At 44.4% G+C, this 16,323-nt stretch overlaps 1 pseudogene; it reads right to left on the bottom strand.

Moving 5' to 3' along the window:
* Positions 1–15,872: 15,872 nt before the first annotated feature.
* LOC119334880 lies at positions 15,873–16,017 on the bottom strand (annotated as a pseudogene).
* Between the last annotated feature and the right edge of the window lie 306 nt (positions 16,018–16,323).

The following is a 16,323-nucleotide window of genomic DNA, read 5'->3' as shown; positions in this document are numbered from 1 at the left end:
TTTTCAGCTTTTTAAACGATTTTCCCGGTTTTTTTATGTTTTGGTTTTCCCCCGGTCTTTCTTAGCTTTTCGATCAAAAAAAATTTCGATTTTTTTTTGCGCGGAAGAACGCGTTTTCTTTTTTTTCCTTTAGCAAAAGTCATAGTTTTTCTTCCGCGAGAGGCATGGTTGTGCTTTATCGAGAGTCACGGCCGTGCCTTTCGGAAACGAAAAAAAAACGTGTTTTCTATTTTTTTTCTTTTGCGAGAGTCACGGTTTTTCTTCCGTGAGAGGCACGGTTGTGCTTTTGCGAGAGTCACGGCCGTGCCTCTCGGAAAGGGAAAGACAAAACGCGTTTTCTGTTTTTTTTCTTTCGTGAAAGTTACGGTTTTGCTTCCGCGAGAGGCATGGTTGTGCTTGCGCGAAAGTCATGGCCGTGCCTCTCGGAAAGGGAAAAAAATACGCGTTTTTTGTTTTTTTTTCTTTCACGAGAGTCACGGTTTTGCTTCCGCGAGAGGCACGGTTGTGCTTTCGCGAGAGTCACGATCGTGCCTCTCGAAAAAGGAAAAAAAACGCGTTTTCTGTTTTTTTTCCTTCCACGAGAGTCACGGTTTTGCTTCCACGAGAGGCACGGTTGTGATTTCGCGAGAGGCACGGGCGTGCCTCTTTCGGAAAGGGAAAAAAATCATGCTCCCGGTTCGGTTTTTCCGCCCGGTTTTTTTCGTGAAAAAAAAGTTCGTCAAAACCTATCAACATGGGATCTAGTTTTAAAGATCTCGACGCGAGGAATCCAATGGTGAAAACGGTTCGAGATTTGGACACACGATTTAAGAGATAAAACGTTTTGAATAAATGAATCTACGAAAAAAGGGAAAACCTCCAGGTTGCGACAAGTGGCGCGCTGCATGTGCGCCACTTGTCGCGACCTGGGAAAGTGAAGTGTTCTTTGCAACGAGTACTCCTTAATTAGTGATCTCGCCTAGTATAGCCGTCCCAGTCCTCTCCCACGTGTTTGGGGCCAGTGCCAATGACCCTTAGCATGGGAGGCCAAAATCACTCTTTTGACTCTTTTGCCAAAGTTTAGCATGATTTGAACCCCTTTAAAAAAATCCTCATCTAACCCTTTTTGATAACGCCATCCACCATGGTGTTTGGGTTGCATGTTAAACGTCATGTTGGAATTTCCCTTTGGAGTATCAGTTCCCCTTGCTGCCCTGAGTCTAGTTCGAGTAAATAGCATAAAACTACTACTTTACAGGCTAGGGTTTCAAAAAACTATCGGTTTTTAATTTTTCGCTGGTAACTACCAAATCAGGGGTTGGCTGTTTTAAAAAACCACAATCACTCGTTGCTAGCGATTTAACCCGTTTTATGACAGGTCGGGCCCACTCCTAAACAATCTGTTTGTTTGACCGTTAACTTACATGCGGGACCCACATGTAAGTTCCCTCTTCTTCCTCTTATCTTTTGGTCTCTTCCTTCTCCTCATGGCCAAGGCCCAAGCTCCACCACCCACTGCATGCCAAGCCAGGGCCGACTGGGGGAAGGAGCACCACGCGAAGGACCAGTCGCCACCCAGGAGCACGGGCCGCCACCAACCGCACGCCATGGCCAGGGGGCAGGGACTCGGCCCGCTGTGTCTAGGGGCATGGGCTGCCGCCATCCTTGCTCCATGGCCAGGATCACGGGCCGCCGCCGACCGAGCTCCATAGCCAGGGGCTCAGGTCGCCGCGCCCAGGAAAGTGGGAGAGAGAGAGGCCATGCGGCGGTGGAGCTCACGATGGCTGTAGGCGCAGCTCGCCGGCAGGAGGAGGCCGCGGCCGCCACGCACGCTGGAAGGGAGCTCCGCGGCGGCACACATTGGACGGGCGATGAGAGGGATCTCCGCAGCGGCGCCATGGCTTCTGGACGTCACGACGGCGGCTGGCCGGCGAGCGCGCTCCTCTCGATATTGAGCACGGAAGGGCGCACACTAAGGAGCAAGGGCCCGATTGCTTTTTCCATAAAACAGTCAGGGACTTGATTGCTTTTTTGAAAAAAGTTATAGGGACCCAATTGCTTTTAAAAAAACTTACAGAGATACTGACATGTGGGCCCTACATGTAAGGTATCAGTCAAACAAACGGTCAAACAAACATTTCTCTTATGTGCGGGTCCCAACTGTCATAATCATGATCAGTTTTAAAGCACTCTGTGATTAGGGTTTTTTGAAACAGGCAACCCCGGACTTGGTAGTTATCGGTGAAAAATTAAAAACCGGTATTTTTTTAAACCCTAACCTGTAAAGTTGTTGTTGTATGCTATTTACTTGTCTAGTCCGTTGGGAAAATTGGTTGGTGTTTTTTGCAATATGAGAGATGAAGTGGCGGCCATAGAGATTCTTCTCGTAGGTAGGGTTGGCGCTCCTCGGTCCGACTTCAGTTCGATCTTGTTGGGCATGGCAGTCCAAATTCATGAACATGTCTCGTCTTAGTTATTTTTCCTTCACCTAAAAAAAAGTTATTTTTCCTGAGGAGTATAAGATGGAGACTATTGAAACGTCCCCGTCCCCGTCGTACCTAATGCTACTAATTTCTCCATCCACGAGAACAGGGAATGGGATCCATTGCCATGAATATGGTGCGTCCAGAAAGTCAAGATAAGCTTGCTAGGTGCGTTGGGTGTTTAGAGAAGCATTTTACGTGTAGCAAATTCTCACTTAGCTAGCAGCTTGCTTAGGATCGAGTTGCAAAGTAATATTTGACAACACTTTGCATGTCAGCAGGCAGCGTATCTGCGTGTGTATGTGTTGGACTGGACTGTCTCCATGCTCGTGGTGATCGACCTGCCTAATCTCTCTTCTTTTTTTCCATCTCTCGCCCTTCGCTTTCTTATCCGGTGACTAGACTAGCTATAGCTAGCGCCCGTGTCTTATCCAGGATATTCAAGTCAAGTTAGAGCAACTCTAGCGGACGCCATGTAGATAGCACACCATATGGATATGGAGGCCAGGATATTCAAGCCACCTAATTAGAGTAACTCTAGCAGGTTCGTTGTATCTGCGATCGCCATCGCCATGCAGAGCACGATCCATAATGCGGTCCTCATATTTATTTATTTTCATTTCCTTCCATAATGTAGGGGCAACTTAGGCTCAAATTAGACATAGCAAACACATGTATGAGAGAAAATAACCTAAGAGAAACTGTAATAGTTGCCAGAATGCATAGCGTTACATATAATTAGTGAGTTCAAAATTCATTTAACATTTCCAAAATAGTCGCTATTCGAGCGACATTGCAAGCTAGTACTACCTACGCTATGGTAGTTGGTGGCCGGCATCGTCTAGTTGTCCTCCTCCTCCTTCGACGAGAGATCCTCGAAGAAGCCGTATGGATCGGGCTCGCTAGAGGTAGCCGCGAGCTGCCACTGACGGAGGATGCGCTCCTCATTGCGAGCTTCAAGGGAGAAGAGATGAAGCATGACATGGATCAGGTCCTCGTGCTTCGGCTCCAGGTGGGCCAGGACAGGGTCGACCTCGTTCACCAGGACGAGGGGGGCGATTCGACCAACGGGGCCGGCCTCCTCCTCCTCCTTCACCTAGACGAGGGGGCTGGAATCCCCGTGGCTGCCATGGGTTGCGTTGGATCTCGCACGGCCGCCAGATCCACTGCCACCGTTGGAGGAGGATCCGGCGGCTGCTGCAGCTAGTGTGCCGCGAGGAGAGTTAGCACCGCCAGTGTGCAACGTCTGGGGCGGAATGTTCCGCTCCAATGCCAAGTTTAGCCAGTAGGTTGTGTTCTTGTGCGGCGGCATTGTGCCGGACGGTGAAAGAGATGGGAGGGGAAGTGATGGCTAGGGCTTTGGTGACAGGGACGCCTCGCCGTTGGGCTTTTATAGGTTATAGCCAGGGATGTAGCCGTGTGGTCATCCTAATGACCACTTTTTGGGAATTAGGGGGAGCGATTGACACCATTAACCGGCGATTATCTGTGCATGGTGGTGTATGTACGTGTGTTGTGCAAGTTCAAAACTCGGTCGTGACGCGTGGAGGAAGAAGCTGAAACTTCCCTCCCGCGTCGGCGGTTGGGTATGGAGCGAGCTTCATACGGGACCTCCCTAGCCTCCAAATATGGAGTGAGTTCCAAAAATTATGGCGACCGGGAGTATATGGCAACTATGCTAAAGTGTCATTTTGGCCAAAATCGATATATTGACAGTTATTAGAGTGATCAGGTTCATCTTGTGATTGTGCTAGAGTTTCTCTTAGGGTAGATACGTTGCTAAACTGGTAAGGCTGAGTAGATCCATAGAAATTTTATTCATAAAGTTGCAATAAGAATATATGTAAAAGAGAAAAATGGTATATTTAAAATTGAGATGATCAGTTGTGTACTCTTATTTTCCAAATTAAAAAGGTGAAAGGATCAACCATGTACTTGTTGGCTATTGGAGTAACTAAAAGGTGACCATCACCTTTCTGGTCCTGTGAGAACTATCATTTTGAACACAAATATAGTAATTTGTTTACATTTTATAGAAGGTTGTAATAGAAACTGATGGGAAAGTACATATGTTTTAAACACCGTGGGACTGTTTATACAACCCTTTCACGTGATCAAAAGGAGTATAAAGTGAAAAATTCACACAAACCAACTCAAAGGAACGCATAGATTTTGAGTTACAACTTGTTACAAAGTTCCATGAATCCTCTTTCTAATAAACACAAGGTTGGTAAAGCCCGTGGTGATCAATGTTATAAATTTCTCTGTTTGTAAAATAGACGATGACTTAGCTACATGCATAATATTCAAATTTCTCTATTTTGATTCGGACTTACACATAGACCGTTATTTCTCAAACAATTGTGCTAGTATTTTTTTGATAAATTTGCGACATTACAATATTTGTAAGACAATAATAATAATTGTTGAGGCATATCTCTCTCGATGTGGTTTTGGTGATTGATGACAACGTGTTTGCGGACTAATCGTGTGCTTTGAGTATTTCAGAGATTCATCCTTGGCATGAGACGATTTCTTCCCCTCGGAGTGTCATTCAAGACTGTGTAGCTCTTTCGTTTCTCTTTCGGTGGACTAGTTGCATAGAGGGCACCGTACTATCAAGAGGGGGTCCGCTGTGGTATTGCTTGGGTGGAATCAACACGTACACTTCCGCTTCTCACCCTCAGAGCTCTTCCGCTTCATTGGAGAGATCTGTTCTCTCTTGTGTGTCTTGTCTGGATCCCAACGGTAGTACCGTGCTACCCAGCGGTAGTACCGCTAAGGGGTCACAAGCGGCAGTACCGCTCCGCAGCGGTAGTACCGCCGGTGACTCCGCAGCTGTACTACCGCTGGCCTGTCTGGCCCTACCGCCTCAACTTCAGCTTCGACGGTGAGATCTTCTCTCTCTTGTCTGGGTCCCAGCGGTAGTACCGTGCTACCCAGCGGTAGTACCGTGCTACCCAGCAGTAGTACCGCTGAGGGGTCACAAGCGGCAGTACCGCTCCGCAGCGGTAGTACCGCCGGTGACTCCGCAGATGTACTACCGCTGGCCTGTCCGGCTCCTACCGCCTCGACTCGAGGGCTCTTTTTCTCATGTCGGGTTTTGCGGTACTAGTTGCGGCAGTAGAGGCAGTAGTACCGCTTCGCAGCGGTAGTACCGCCCTTACCACCGCGGTAGTACCGCTCTAGGTCCAGGTCCCTGCTTCTTTCCTCTGTGCGGCAGTACAGCTAGCTGGAGCGGTAGTACCGCTGGCTCAGCGGTAGTACCGCCCCCCAAGCGGTACTACCACCCTCTGCGGGGCTGGTTGGTGGGGCAACGGTTGGATTGTTGCCCCCACTATAAAAGGGGGTCCCCTTCTTCCCCGTTGACCTACCTCTTTGTAACGCCCTCGATGCGGCTATATCTCCCACGTGTCGAAGCATGACTTAGAGGCATAACCGCATTGAAAGCAATGTCGCAAGTGAGGTAATCTTCACACAACCCATATTTGGTTCACGAGCTATCCCTTGTATGTCATAGGGGTCGCCAGTTCTAGTTGATTATCATGTGTTTGGTTGAAAAGATGATAGGAAATGGGAAACCAAGTTCTTTTTTAGAAAATTCCACTCAAAAGCTGATTGGTGACACCGACACAAAATGTTAGGGCTGGCCCGCCCAAATATACATGAACTTGACTATCGTCTTTAAAAAAAATTATGTTAAGAAGTTATTTTGCGAGTGCTAGAGTTAAGCATTCACATAGCTACAGTTTTTTAATAATAGAAGATTTAAGTAATCTCATGAAGAAAAAAATTCCGAAGAGTTTATTCTCGTGACTATGTGCACATAAATAGGCATGTAGTGTAAATATATATGGTTGGAAAGAATAATTTGCATGCAAAATCCATACCATTGAAATAATAAAAAGGCTACAGTGGAAGAGCCCCTTTGCCAAGTCTAGACTGACATCCACAATGGATAAAAACTACGGGATGCTCCCACACTACATGTTGCTGCCATCAATTCAGGCCATCCTGAAATGAAGAAAATATTTTCAACAAATTACATGTTTAAGAAGAACATTCATGAACCATTGATAAACCCGGCCTCTCCATCCCACGAGGCGGCGGTCAATAATCCATCAGAAGCGGAGGGAAGATGCTACCAGGATCTCTTTTTGCGAAAAGAGGGTGAACACCCCGAGCCGGCTAGCAGGAGTTATTGTCATGTATAAAATATTGTATGCATTATTGATTCGTATAAAGAAGAGAAACTAGAAAATTGCATGATTGGGTGTCCACGTCTGTGTGAATAAAAACGAAAGGATACATACTATGAAGGTGAATGCGCTAATAAAACCCGGTTTCCATGTATGCGAGTCCCCTATCTTGTAGTCAACTCTACGAAGACAAAGGCAAGTAAGGCAACATTGAATGGGTTAACACCATACAGTTATGTATGTTAATTAAGTTGTAACTAAATGTGCAGATTATCAAGTACACCCACTACTAAAGATGTGTGTTGCAAAATTTTCATTTCTAGGATTATTTATCATGTCTCGCCTACAATTGTCATTAAGTCGATAAGAATTAGCGTCTGGAATGCGCCATAGGCGAAACTCATGGTGTCAAGTGAGTCTGTTAGAGCATCTCCAACAATTTGTCAGTTAAGTCATATGTAAAGATGTACATGTGATCAACCAACAATATATCATACACATACTCCAGTTGTTGTACCTTATACTGGATATGCCCTTGGGTTCTTGCAACGTCTTTGGTAAATAATCCATCTTACTTTTTTTGTAGTTAGAAACACAAAACATTGTCACAGATATAAATCCAGAGCTCCATCATCTGGCTTTGCCCATATATTTCATCTTATATATGACACAGAACTTAAAACATACCATAGATGAGGGGGCGGGCCACACCTCTTGGTTCCGCCATTTATTTATATAAACATGATATGTAAATTATCATGTTACTTCTGGCCATTTACTGCGAGAACCACACTATAATGAAGCCATAAGGTTTTTATTCCATACTATAAGACAAAAATATTAGTAAGGCCTTTCCTAAAAAATAAAAAGGAGGCTCATCGAGAGAGGACCCTAAACTGCCTGCGGAAATAAGAAGGACATGCCATGACGTGTTTCATGTTGTTTAAATCCGATTGCCTTTATTAGAGAAAATCCACGATTGATGTTTATGTTGTGGTCTTGGCGGTCAGGTTGCTACGGCAAAAAATATACAAATTTAATACTCCCTTCGTTCCAAATATAGTGCTTCCTCTATTCTTGTGCTTTAATTTTGACCATAAATTTAACCAACGAGATCGACTGTGGCGTGAGCAAAAGTTATACCAGTGAATTCGTATTCAAAGAAGTTTTCAATTATAGTATAATTTCTTCTCCCGCCGCAGTCAGTCTCATTGGTCAAAGTTGGGCCACAAAAAGCGCGGCGTACTATATTTTAGAATGGTGGTAGTACTAAAGAAACAAATTTGGTATGTCAAGTGTTGATTCAGGTTTGTGTGTGTGGACTCTCTTGGGTCTTTGGTCAATGCAAAATATATTACGAAGGATTTCCATTCGGAGGCAGGAGACCAATGCATTTTTTAGCCGAGGGACGAAGTGTTAGTCCGACAAAAGGTGAAAACAACATGCACATTGGTGTAATGTGATAGGCAGAGTCAAGTGGGTTAAGTGGGGTGTGTGTTGGAATAGATTGCTTGGGAAGCAACGATTAGTGAGCAAAAATGCCACCATTAGGTTGCTGGTAAAGCCCAATCATGCATGCGAACTTCATGCACTTTAGGCTGTGGCAAACCTGCCAATGAACCCAATGAAAGAAGCGAACATGCGTGTAGCCTAGTGGGTGGTTGCAGTGACCTTAGTAGCACCCCAGGTCCTAGGTTCTATTCATGGTGGGAGTGTATTTAAACAGGCCTAGGCAAAAAAATTCGGAATAAAGGACTATAGGGTTGTTTCCCTATAGTAAAAAAACCAATCAAAGAAATTTGTTACTTTGTGAATAAACCGTATGGGTATGTTTCCGTTGAAATAAGGAGTGTATATTTATTTATATATTTATCTATCTTTTGCATGCATTTTAAAAAAAAGGAGGATTATTTCCGACCTCTGCATCAGAGTGATGCATGCAGCCCCTTTATAAAGCAAAGTAACCGAAAAGTCTGTGATCCAGTACAAGCTCGCTCAGAGCTGAAGAAAATAAACAAGTATAATATGCCACAACCGGTGAAAATAGAATGAGATGACTAAACACCTATCCTATTACTAGACCACCTTCCAACCTGGTTGCATGCATATAATTATTATCTACTTGATGACTTGATTTTTAGGTCATAGATTAGTTATGTCCTAGCATCAGAACCATCATCTTGCATATTCAGCACTCATGGATTCACTGTAGGGCTTGGAGTTGTAACATCATATGATTTGATACTTAATTATTGAACCAAAAAGTGGGTTTAATTAAATGAAATTTAATTAAGCACTCATGGATTCACCTAATTATACTGGGTTTTCCAGCAAGAAAAGGGTGAAATTTTCTGGTTGCGCATACTTTGATTAAATAGTCACAACCTATGTATTGTTCCACATGTTATGTACATATAAAAGAAATGTACACTTCTATTAAGAATGGAAAAAACCCGCCGTTCAACCTCTGGAAAGTCTTGCACGCCTACAAATGACACACATATGGTCATTTCTGGGAATGGCAACTATATATAGTTTGCTAGCTAACGATAGCAACCATGCATGGTTTGGAAGGGGCCAAAGGGACTAGCCCTTCTTCATCGCACACACATATCATGCCATATTTGTCTTGACTGGAGTGATAATCATTTGAAGTGTAACTTTATGATAGGTATGGCAAGAATATGCTGTTTTGCAAAGACTTTCAGATGCGAGAAGGATAGACCAATTAAACATATCAACATCTTTACAGTCATGCTGCAAGATCAAACGTAGTTTGATAGCTTCTCCACTCACAACAACTATATATGTGTGTGCACTGGAATTCTTAGTTGAATAATCTTGCTTTACATCTGCCTCAAAAGGTAATGCTAACTGACACCATCGTATTACTGGGTAGTCCCTGCTTTATTGTTTCCTCTTTGGAAAGGAAGGTATACATTGGTCTAAGTTGCTGTTGTTGGAGATCAAACAAAAAAAAAGCTAGGAATCCTCAATGCTGCTAAATAAAGGTATATCACGTTGAGATAGCGTAGTTGAGAATCCAATATAGATCGGATAACCAAAAAAATGACAAGATGATGATTCATGATTCCTTATGAAACACACACTAGCTAGCTTGGTTGCCTATGTCTTAATAGTAAAATATATCCTAGATATGTAGGTGGTAGTCATTTTCTTTCTTGCCAAGACGAAACTCCTTTGATGGTAAGGGCGAGGCAGGTCAATGTCAAGGAAGAAAATTTAGTAAGGCGGATCTGTGGTGGCTTATCAATCTTTTGGCTAGTTCCATGAGCCAAGTGTAGTAAAAGCGCATGTTTGTGAGTGATGAGTAGATGTGTGCATCCATGCGTCCACTAGCCATATATCAAGTGTATATATCTTAATATTCTCCGGCACAAGATTAGTAGAAAAAGTGGACTGTAGGACGCCAAGTTTTTCAAAATTTCTTTGATGCAAATTATCTATACAAGCAGTTGCCGCTTTTAGATGCATGATCTCCACCCCGTCAATACTTTTCTTTCTTGAAAAAGGAGAAATACCCCGGCCTCTGCATCTGAATGATGCATTCAGCCATATTATTAAGTAAAAGATCCAAAAGATATGCGATTCGGTACGAGCTCACAAAGGAGCGATAATAAAATGAAGTAAAAAGATGCCACAACCGGTGAAAAATAGGTCGAGATGACTAAACACATAGCCTATTATTGGATCGCCATCTAAACCGGTTGTAAGTATGCCGTGCTACCGTCTCCCATCGGTTGCATCCAATAGGCATAAGCTCCTTGGCTACCGCGAGACTGAGTAACGACCACGTACGGATCCAAGCAGTAGCTCTATAAATGACTTGCAAAAAGTTAATAAGATGTTGTCTGTTAAATATCATTGTCATTTCTGTAGTTTCATATAGCCCAAAGTAATTAATACACATACCCCTATGTGAATATGTCTCGCAGTACTTGACTCAACTTCGTTTAGCCACGTCCCAAATAACTGTTAATACTATCCAGATGGCTGACATTAAAGGCTACATAAATTCTACGCCATAGAAGTTTGGCGAGTGGACATTTGAGAAAGAGGTGTTGCATCGTTTCATCTTGATCACAAAAACAACATCGTTTACTACCCACCCACCTTCGTTTTGTCAAGTTATCATTTGTCAGAATCACTTTCTTGTGTACAAACCAAATGAAGATTTTGATTCTTAAAGGTACTTTAATTTTTCAAATATGAATTGATTTGGGATACAAACCACCCCCATCAATACTGGAAGTATGCAGTTGTTTTTCCGAAAACGAAGGTTCGACCTCTCGGCCTCGGCGGTACTGGGAGTATGCATTCAATCCATATTCTTAGCGACAGTCACGATCGAAGTTTGCAGTCGCCACAATGCACCGCGGGCACATTTTGCGATACTGCGATCGACATGCACGAAGCCATATTCCAAAGCGCAACTCTGCATAATCAACACCGAAACGGATCACGTCGACGATGAATCCGCGCCGTCGTAGGTGGCAAACTGTAGCGGAGGCTCGCAACGGCGACCGGCACAGCACACACCCGTGCAGAATCGGAGCTAGCAAAAAGGAGAAGAGTGAAAGGGAAACGACGACGATTGATGGGAGTGGAGCACGACAATTAGTACATGGACAAAGGGGATCGCAGTGACGATCTCGTGTGCTGATCGATCTCGCACAAGAAACATCTGGAACCCAATCAATCAATCTGTTGGTAATCACGTCCCCTACCCCCTAGATGGCTAGATATCCCATCTGATGCGATGCACGTCGCTCTCTCATCTCCATTGTGGCGATGAGCTGTGGACGACTGATCGATATCACTAGAGGAGGAATATTTACTAGTACTATGCATCAGGTCAGAGTTTATGCATGGTTACCCCGCAAAAAAAAAGAGTTTAATGCATGGCTCCAGTTGTACTGGAGCTAATATACTTTCCGTGGGGTGATAGAGTTGTAGAGGAATCACGTACTCCCACTTACTAGGGTTTAAATCCAAGTAGTGTTCGCTCTTGCACCACTTACTCAGTATGTTCGGTGAAAATTCCTAAAAAAAGTTCGGAGTCTTGTGGGTACTGTGCCGTCTAATTCGATGAGAAGGGTCGCGTAAGAACGAACGACCGAGTTTCCCAGCCTCCAGCAAAAGAACCCTCATATCCGGCTACGGCTAGGGTTCCTCCTGAAAGCGCTTGAGGGAGCGATGGGTGGAAACGTATGCCTCGGGCAGGGACGCTTTCGTGTTAAATAGATCGTGATCACATAGGTTACAGAAGAGGAAGCGAGAAGGCCTTCCAGAATACAAACGGGCCTTCTAGAGGAATCTAGACCGATCCCTTATAATGATGGGTCGGTTTACAATATACGTATGATCTAACACTCCCCCTCAATGTCAACTTCTAATGTTGAGATTGCGTCTAAAATTTTCCAAAAGTGTGACCGGCAAAGCTTTAGTGAAGCCATCTGCTATTTGATCTTTGGACGGAATGAAGCGTATTTCAAGCATCTTCTGAGCCACTCTTTCTCTAACGAAATGAAAGTCAATTTTAATATGCTTAGTTCTTGCATGAAACACTGGATTAGCCGATAAATAGGTGGCACCAAGATTATCACACCACAAGCAAGGTATTCTCTGTTGTGGTATTCCAAATTCCTTTAGAACAGATTGAACCCAGATAATTTCAGCAGTAAAATTGGCCACGGCTTTATATTCCGCTTCTGTGCTGGATCTTGACACAGTTGCTTGCTTTCTTGCACTCCATGAGATTAAATTTGAGCCTAGAAAGACTGCAAATCCTCCAGTTGACCTTCTATCATCTACGCAGCCTGCCCAATCTGCATCAGAAAATCCACTGACTAGTAGAGACGAAGATTTTCTGAATGTTAATCCAAATTCAATAGTTCCTTGAATGTATCTCAGGATACGTTTTACAGCTGTCCAATGGGCACTAGTAGGTGCATGTAAAAATTGACATACTTTATTAACTGAGAAAACAATATTTGGTCGAGTGAGAGTCAGATATTGTAAGGCTCCCACCACACTTCTATACCTTGTCGAGTCTTCAGCATTTAGAGGTTCTCCTTCATGCGCAGATAACTTTTCTGTTGCGGATAGTGGGGTTGAGCATGACTTGCAATTTGTCATATTGACTCGTTGAAGTAGCTCTTTGGCATACTTGGTTTGAGTAAGAACTAGCTCTCATCTCTCCGTCGTACTTCAGTGCCCAAAAAATAATGCAAGTCACCCAAATCCTTTAAAGCAAAGTCTCCACGTAGATCATGAAGGAGAGCTTGCACAACATCTGGTGAGGAACTTGTTACAATAATGTCATCAACATACACAAGAACAAAGATTGTGACACCCCCTTTGTGAAATATGAATAATGATGTATCCGATTTGGAAGGAGTGAAGCCAAGTTGTTGTAACTTTATACTCAAGCGGGAAAACCATGCTCGAGGAGCTTGCTTAAGACCATAGAGAGCTTTATTGAGTTTGCAAACAAAGTGTGGTGTTTTGGTGCTTTCATAACCAGGGGGTTGTCGAAGATATACCTCTTCTTCTAGAATACCATGGAGGAATGCATTTTGTACATCAAGTTGCTAAAGACACCACCCACAAGAGATCGCAATAGCGAGAACAAGGCGTATTGTGGCTGCTTTCACAACAGGGCTGAAAGTATTTTCATAATCGAGCCCATAGCGTTGTTTGAATCCTTTCGCAACAAGGCGAGCCTTATACCTATCAATGGAGCCATCTGCCTTCCTTTTGATACAAAAGACCCATTTGCAGTCAATTATATTTTTACCGGGAGGTGGTGGAACAAGATGCCATGTTTGATTTTTCTGAAGTGCCATGTATTCCTGATTCATTGCACATCGCAAATTTGCATCACCAAGAGCTTCAGAAAGAGACTGAGGTTCTCCTGTAGCAGAGAAATTTCCATACCGAATCATGCCAGGGTACAATTTTTTTGGTTGAACAATGCCTTTTTGAAGCCGAGTTTGAACACGTCGCTGGACAGGTTGCACAGGAGAAACATGCACAGAAGATCCCGATTCTTGGGTATCGTGCATGTCAGCAGGGGCAGAAGATCCACTGCGCCCGAGTCCAGGTGAGCCGCTGCGTTCTGAAGAAAAATCGGCTGCAACATCGGGAGAGGCCCCTGGCAGGCCAGATGGCGCGCGCTGGTTGGGGAGACGCCCCACGCGTGGAGAACTGGTGGGCGCCCGAGGCGAGCAAGTTCCAGAGGCAGGTATGGTTGAGCCGGCCTCGGATCGCGCAGAGTGGGCGGGAGAATCATTCTCGGATCCCACATTGTCAGTGCCAGGGGGGTCGTCCTCGGGATTGCCCCCGGGATCATTTGCATCTCCATGTGGCCCATTATAGCCACTGTTTTCTTCATTTTCCGCATTACTTTCTGCACCATTTTCACTGCTTTGCGTAACCTGCACACCAGATTCAAAGCTTCCAGAGGCATGATTAGTATGGTCATTAGTCAATTGGTCAGCACCTACTATTTCATCCCCTGGAATTTTGAGATTGGTAAGGGTAGGAGGTAAGAGGAGGATTTCTTGGCATAGGCGGGCACCGGCATTAGGGTGTAGATTTTTGAAAGGAAAAACTGACTCATCAAAGACTACATCTCGTGAAATATATACACCACCAGTGGAGATTTCAAGACATTTGTTGCCTTTGTGTTGAGGACTGTAACCAAGAAAAGTGCATTGTTTAGAGCGAAATTCAAGTTTGCGGGAACTGTATGGACGTAGGTGTGGCCAACATGCACATCCAAATATTCTGAGAAATGAGTAGTCTGGCTTGGTAGAAAAGAGACGCTCAACAGGCGTTTGATAATTGATCACTTTACTAGGCACAATATTAATGAGATATGTGGCAATGAGAAACGCTTCGTCCCAAAATTTTAGTGGCATAGATGCTTGAGCTAGAAGAGACAACCCAACTTCAACTATGTGCCTGTGTTTTCGCTCAGCAGACCCGTTCTGTTGGTGTGCATGAGGGCATGAAACATGGTGTGAAATCCCTATCTTTTGAAAGAAGGTATTTAGTTTTTGATATTCACCTCCCCAATCAGTCTCCATGGTAAGAATTTTCTTATCGAGTCGACGTTCGACGAGTTTCTGAAAGTTTAAGAAAATAGAGAACACATCCGAGCGTTTCTTAAGAAGATAAATTCATGTGAACTTGCTGAAGTCATCGATGAAACTCACATAATAAGTGTTTCTACCAACAGAACATGGCGCTGGTCCCCACACATCGGAAAACACAAGTTCTAAAGGTGAACTTGAAATACTAGTAGATGTGGGGTAGGGAAGTTGATGACTTTTAGCTTGCTGGCAAGCATCACAAATCGACTCAATGCTAGAGTCATTTGAGCAAGGAAGCTCATTTTTATTTATAATTTTTTGAACTATCCTTGGGGATGGATGTCCAAGGCGATGATGCCACCACGTAGATGATGGTTTGGTGGCACTATACACTTGCTTTATTGGCGAGGAGGATGATGACTTGAAGGGATAAAGACCACCATGACATCTACCGTGAAGAAGAGCCTCCCTCGTGACCTCATCCTTGACAACAAAAAATTCAGGATGAATTTCAACAAAGGCCTTGTTGTCAATAGCAATTTTATGAGCAGAGGCCAAACTTTTCTTTGCCTCAGGGACATGCAAAATATTCTTGAGATGAAGTTTGTGTTTTTGGGAATGAATAGTAGTGCTACCGATGTGACTAATTTCCATACCTGCTCCATTTGCGGTATGAACCTTGTCGTGGCCGTTGTATCGTTCTCGAGTAGTTAATTTGTCGAGCTCTCCAGTGATATGATCAGTGGCTCCGGAGTCAAGGTACCAGTTTGTGTCAATACCATAAGACATTATTGCAGAACCAGCTTGATGAGTTTCATCAGGTACGTAGTCAGGATCAAACCGGTACCAGCAATCTTGGGCACTATGATTGGGCTTGGAGCAGACTTGACAAATCACAGTGGATTCTCCCTAATAGCCACGACCGTAGCCACCACGGCCTCCTCCGCGGCTTTCTGCACCGCGGTGTGCAGTACGACCACCACGGCCTCCTGCACGGCCATGCTGTCCAAACCCGCCACGTCCTCGGCGAGCAGAATTGACTTGAAATCCAGGGCCACCGGTGCCCCCAGAGTGGAGAATATCCATGCGTGTGTCATAGCTAAGGAGCTGAGCATAGAATTCATTGAGAGTAATTGGATATGTTGTGGGTCTCCCAAGAACCGATGCCACCAATGGATTGTATTGGACGTCCAGACCCGCCAATAGATAAGAAATCAGGTCGTCATCGTCAATCTGCAGATGCAAGTTCATCCGCAAGGGCCTTCATCTTGGAGAAATAGTCTGCAGCAGACATGTTTCTCTTTTGCATGTTGGCCATGGCCATCCTGATATTGATGGTGCGAGCACGAGACCGAGAGGAAAACATCTGCTCGAGGGTTGCCCAGAGTTCAGCCGCACTAAGCAATGAGGCGACCTGAGTCAACACTTCCTTCGAGAGAGAATTGAACACGTACCCCAGAACTTGTTGATCTTGGGCAAGCCATTGGGCATAGGCAGGATTGACAGCTTCCTAACTTCCCCCATCCGTGGTAGTGGTGATGG

This window comes from Triticum dicoccoides, chromosome 7A (assembly GCF_002162155.2).
Source record: "Triticum dicoccoides isolate Atlit2015 ecotype Zavitan chromosome 7A, WEW_v2.0, whole genome shotgun sequence".
Lineage (NCBI taxonomy): Eukaryota > Viridiplantae > Streptophyta > Magnoliopsida > Poales > Poaceae > Triticum > Triticum dicoccoides.
This window is presented reverse-complemented; position numbering and strand designations above follow the sequence as displayed.